This window comes from Megalops cyprinoides, chromosome 4 (genome assembly GCF_013368585.1).
Source record: "Megalops cyprinoides isolate fMegCyp1 chromosome 4, fMegCyp1.pri, whole genome shotgun sequence".
Classification (NCBI taxonomy): Eukaryota; Metazoa; Chordata; class Actinopteri; order Elopiformes; family Megalopidae; genus Megalops; species Megalops cyprinoides.
The window spans coordinates 24,080,001-24,086,736 of record NC_050586.1 but is presented as its reverse complement, the minus strand read 5'-3'; positions in this window follow the sequence as shown (position 1 = coordinate 24,086,736).

Below are 6,736 nucleotides of genomic sequence, written 5' to 3'. Positions count from 1 at the left end.
CCACAGCTGCCTGTAATGTGCTTTTACTTAGGCAGGTGTGGCCAAGTAACCAATGAGCTGGCTCAAGGCAATTATAAGGCAATAACAAACAATTTCAAGAAACTGGTTGCAATGAAACTGAATGCTCTGTTATTTAGCAGTATGTAAAAAGGAAGACAGGATCCTTAGAAACAAACACAAATGACAAACACAAACAAGTTCTGGGGACAGATGAAGGCTTCTCCTTCTCACCTATCTAATTGAAGCTGCATTTATCAATGTACAGGAGCTGATCTGGCTAGTGTAACTAATGCTCTGTTTGATTCTTGTTTCCATCATCAAAGGTAAAAGGCAGAAAGGAACATTAGGCCATCATCAGAGCAAGAGCAACAGGAAGTTATTCTTTATGTTCAGATCTCAGAATATTTAAATCAGGCACATCTGGGGGGATCAGCATATGTTCGGTTTGCCCTCGATTCATAACACATTTGGATGGTAATGCCCACTTCATTCTTGTGCCACTTAGGCCTGTATATAGTGGTTTCAATATTTTAATTACAGCACTTTTACAGTGAAGCTCATTTCTGACCTGTATATTTGGGTCTTGCTGTTGGTTAACAATCATAAAGCAACATATCAATATTATATTTAAAGAAAACATCCCCATATTAGAACATGAACAGATGGCCAAGGGCAGTGAGGGAAAATGCCCTCTTGATACTTTAATTTCATCTATATAAATCCTGCATGGGCACTAATTGATATTTCATCAATCTCTGTAGAAATTTGTTGAGCCATAAGAAGTGTCATCACACCAAATTTGTCATAATTTGTCACCATTGAATTGTACCAATTTTGGTGATTGTATTTGATCTTACATTTAGGCCTAAATGTCATTGCTTCCTGGAGTGCTATGTGTGTTGACATTCAGATTTCACCAATTGTTTCATGGAAGGCTTCTTTTTAAAAATGGATCGGTCATCACATTTATGGTACCAGTTATGAACATCAGTTATTTATGGCTCTTGCTCATAACCATGTTTTTATTTTGGAAATGGTCGATTTTCACACCCTTGACATGCCTATGGAAATGCCTCTCCATGGTTGATATACAGTGGATTGCCTTGTGGATGGATCACACAGTAAGCACATATTCTTTAATCTTGCATTTTGATTTACATCCGTCATTTAAGCAACACCTTTAAGTGCAGGTAATGGGTTCACGCTGTAAAGAGGGCAAGCTGTGTCTGTGTAACATGATATCCATGAGTGTAATCAAGATAAACTTGGTTTGTAATGTCACAGTACATTGAATTTGGTTACATATGGACTAATAGAGAAACTCATCTCAACTCATACTTTAAACAAAGAGTTGAATATTCAATATCAGTAAATACAAGAGGTCAATGTGTCAGAATTATGTCTGAGAACAGAAATGTAGATGGCACCTATTGCTTCACCTAGGTACATCTGAGACCTTTCAACTTGCGTGATCAAAACTCTGCAGTACGATGAGGTGGAGGAGACACCTGTTGGTGGGGGTGCAGTTCACACCATATTGAGTTTGTTGTAAGAGATAAGCCAAGACACTTCAGATAATAGACCCATCTGGCTGACATTTATTGCTGTTATCATTATTATTAAAAACACAGTCACTGGATTGGATGTGTTTAAGTTGGATGTCAACAAATGTGTTACAATAATGTAACCTTACTTTGTTCCTTTCATTCTTAACATGTTTGTACCCTCACAGTGTACGCCCTCTGCCTCCAACCATCAGTGTATTCACATCTGAATGTATTCAGGATCTTAATAAAATTTTAAGCCCAGGTGTGAAACACATTGTCACTCTGAGAGGGAAAGGAGATGATTAATTAGTATTTACTGTATTTATGCTCTGCTTAGATTTTAATGTATCCATTTTATGGTACACATTACATATGCATTATACTTTTGGTCAGGATAATATATTATTGCTTTAACAATATGAACCTAAGGAGTTGTTATATTGTTAACATTGATAGGAACATAAATCTCCTTGATGTTGTCATGCTTGGAAATTAATGCTGACCCTTCATTATTTTCAGAGGATTGTCTGTCTTTTACCTCATAAGTAGAGCAGGGAGTTCTCTTCCTTGCCTGGTTGAGAGACATTCCCCCCAAAATACCCTGCTTCTGGAAAACCTTAGTAATGCAAGGATTAAAATTACTGATATACATCTTCATATATATTTACTGGCGAAGAAATTTAGACAAAGGTGTTTGCAGGATGATGCTCAAACTTGATATGGGCCCAACACAGAACATGAATGCAGGCATAATATGCCTTAGGTTATACCATCTGGTTTCAAAGAAAAAGCAGATTAAGCTGTGACTCTGATTAAATTGAAATATTGACATACTCATTCTTAAAATAAATCCATTTCAAGCAATTTGTTTAAAATTTAGAGTTTTGTCCCATGAAATGTGAAAAACCACAACTGCCAGGCTATTTAATTTTTAATTTTCTGGTCATTGATCTAGTGTTTGTAGCTGAACTTGGACTATGATTTCTGTGTGATTGAGCTGCATGAATAGTTTTAAATTTTATTTTTGTTACATGGATTTTGGAAAAATGCATGAGACATTATTTTATGACATTCTTGTGTATATTGATTAATTTTTTTCTGCTTTCAAATACATATATATAATGTGTGTGTATATATATTATATATATATATATATATATTTGGTGAAGAAACGATTGCTAATTGCTGTTGTAGACACCGTAATAGATCGAAAACGACTACTTTCAAATAACCATAACTGTGTCAGCTTCCAGTTTTCATTCCTCTTATTCTTTATAGTTTTTTTGCCAGCAATTCCGATTTCATGCTTATATTCATGAAACTCAATATCTAATGTACCTCGTTGTTTTCTTGATCTGTCTCTATCGTTTTAATTATGTTTAATTCAAAAGAAACGAAAATAGGTTAGGTGGTAATACAAATATTGTCGCACTTAAATGATAATGACCTGAAGTTGACCTTGCTTTTGAACGCTGTTTAGCCCCAGTAATGGACACAGAGTGGCGCTATAACCACGTACTAAAATTCAGAACCTAACGCATCTCTACAGTCGAGGAACCACCTAAGACTGAACCATGCGGTGGCATCACAAGCGTTTTCCTCCTGGGAGACTATGAACAAACATTTCAAGAGTTACCTTGCATTCATCGTCCCTTCTTTAACACAACAATAATACTTGCAAGAAGGTTTTTAGATAGAACTAAGATTGAACAGATTGACTAAGAAAATAGTACTTGTTTACAAATTGTGTTGTCCGCCATAATGAGGTTGTTTTTATTTGTTAGTACACATTCATATATACGCTTTTATTATTTTTCATGTAGCCTATACACAGACAATGCAACTCGCTCGGATGAACCATTAGGTTTTGCTCAATGGTAAAAGGCGCATTATTAAATTGCTAGTTTAACATATTTGTTGGTTCACTAGGCAATGATTGAATGAATCGTATCTCTGTATTATAAAATTATTGTTACATAGAGAGAGAAAGACATCATTGATTCGTGTGTTTTTGTGTGGTTCTTACCTTTAAATGTTTACGAACCCTATTTCTTTAAAATGATTATCACATGACAAACTTTTTTTAATTGCAAAGAGACCTATGCACAGTTTTGTCGTCTCTGTATAACATTTGATTAGGCCTGCTTATGGTCGTATAATCACGTAATATAAAAGATAAACTAGAAGCTCGATAATATAAAACAAACAAAAACAAGGCAATGCAAGACAAGGCAAAAACAAAACGCCTTCCCACGGTGCGCTCCAGCATTTAGGCATACGTGGTAATACTCATTGTAGTACCACTATCATTTTTCGATACCAGCCAGAGAAACCTTAAATGGCTGTGCCACCTCATCCCCCAACAATCTAGGGCAACTGACCTTTACGTAATTCGGAACCGACAGTAGAAAATGCCTTGTAATTCTCAACCTCTTCGTCTGATTTGGCATTGAAATAAATTCCATATACTTGTTTAGGATGACACGTGTTTGTTACAGTGTGTAAACTGATGCCGGAACTGATGTTGTCGAGGGCTGAATTGTGTTTTCACAGAGGACATCCTCCAAAGCAGAGTACTGACCTTGGCTATATGTACATTAATTACAGACTACCACGTATGGATCTTGTAGGAGCTGTCTCTAACTGTGAGCCACATTGGGAGTTGTGAGACATTCGAACTTGGTACATTTACTGTGGATGCCACGTTCAATTTGATTAGGTACGGTTGTAAGTAGTTTTAGGGCGATTCAGGTATGTATGATGCTTCAACGAGGGCTATTTTGTATAGCCTAATAATATTATACAGTCTGATTCAGCATTAACCAGCTAAGACAGCAAAACGCATGTTCCAAGTATAGTATAAAAATTATGGCCTGCGTTCAAAACCGTTCCCATCATTTGCCGACAATGACCTAGAGCCGACATCTTTTTGTATAAGGGTGCACCACTCCGCTCTCGGCATTCTGGGACCCGTTTGGAAGCCTATGAGTTACTCAAAGGATGTCAAGTTGCTCAGATACTCCGAAGGATGCACCAGCGTGTAGGACTAACCGTGTAGAGCGGGCGGAGGATGCGCCTAGACCAGGCTCTCCTGAGCTGGCAACGAGTCTAAATTTGTAATTGGCTATCAAAGGTGGGTGAAAGAGTAGAATAAATAAATAAATATTGGCCTGTTTTATATATAAATCTTTTGTAAACTGGTTTATTTTTTACGAAAATTCCACGTTGTTGGAGTACTTAAATTGAAAACGTTTTATTTATTGTTTAATTGTAGCCTATTTCATTTTAGTTTTGTTGCGGTTGTATTTGTTGTTAGCAAGTTCTCCACTATAATTAAAAGATTTTTTGAGACTCATCTTGATGTGTATGGACTCTGAAGACTCGTGAGGTTTTTTTTTCCTCTACACAAGGGTCAATGCCATATAAGTTTACGCCACACACTGTTGGCAGCAAGTGATAAGTCCCCATAAATCCACTTCCATAAGAGTCCCTAGGTGTTACTGCTAAAGTCATTTGTTAAATTTCTATGCATTATCCACAAACCTATAACATTTTCTCTAAAATCCAAATTTGTTTTCCTTTAAAATCCACGATTTGTGAATCACACTCTGCACATTAAAAGGGCAATGTTTGCCAATGTTATAAAAATCGACCACAGAGGACATACTTCTGGCTGTAACACATCGGTTTTGTCACTGACTATTGTAGGCGTATAGGTGCGCGCGTATATACATAAAAAAGTTTTAATGGCATGCATTCATCATCCGTATTACGTACAGTTGGAAATCTAAATTCGAAGACGAGGACCTTTAACCGACAGTCCGCAGAAACTCTGGTCACGTAGTGGACCCATCCACGGCATGTTCCATGTCGTAGCAACAACAATTAATTGCTGTGAATAGCAATGGCATGTTTCAATTTAATTGTTATGTCATTAACACGCTACAACAAATACGCGGAGAATGTATGTTTTGGATTACACAGTAATACATATATTTTCTTGTTCTAAGGAAAAAGAATGCGTCGAATCTCCGTGCTAACATTTCGTCAAAGATGACATTAACGCTTATAATTTACCATATTCTCGCTTTTCAGTGTTCCCTTGTCATTTCGTTAAGCAACCAGTTTATCAGATAGGCTGACCTGTATGTTATTGTGCAAATTTCCTCCTTTTTCCGAACCAGACCCCTCCGTGCAGACTCAAATCCTCGTGTATTTTCGTCTTAATCCGCTGGGTGGCGATCGATCAAAGACACTGTGGTGAGAGTGGACTACGTAATTGCAAATCCACAGCCGCCTTTCGAGTAATAAATTCAGCAGAGATATCAACTAAGGCGCCAGGTGAGCAATAGAGAGGGTAATCGAGATGGATTGCGTCTTGTTTACTCTTATTACCTAGCGCCACAGTTGTTACTTATTAACTGCTTTATATACAAATAAAGATATACTGCTGATAAATATACGTCGGAAGGCGGAATGGACTTGATAATCAAGTTGTTTTACATTCTTTATGTGTTCACTTTTGTTGTAAAAAAAATCTGTACTCAACAGGAGCGCTAACATGAGCGTTCAACACTCAGCCCAAGATTTTCTCATGTTAGACAAATAATTACACTTTTTATGGGAACTGTGTGTGGATCGCTTCCTCTTCAAAGTAAGTTTTTCATGTATTTGCTTTACTGTTTATAGTTACAGCATGACCTTCCCAACTCCCTCTATTCGACACTCGAAAGAATAGTCGTTGAAAGAATGTTTTTAAATATATGTACTCTCACAATGAAACACGTCTTTTCAACAGCACAACAAATGTTTGTGTCGACATAAGCATAAAACTTGTGGAGTTAGCAGAAGAAACAAACTTTACACTTGGTCAAAATCTACCCAACGCATGTAGTCTTTCTGGAAAATAATTTTGGCGTTGTATTTGTAAACGGCTATTGACTGTTTTATTAAAAAATAATCCACATAGCATTGATTACGCATGGAAACATTTCACACTATTACCTAATCCAGTAAAGTTGCCAGATCGACGAAGCAATCTTTAAGTACTTCCCATTTTGGTGGATAGAACCCATACCAAGAGATAATCGGAAACGTTACCATCATTGAGCAAAAGTGAACATAAATAAATCGGATAGATTAATTAGAAATGATGATATTGGGGAACCCATCTATCTTCTGCTTTCCAA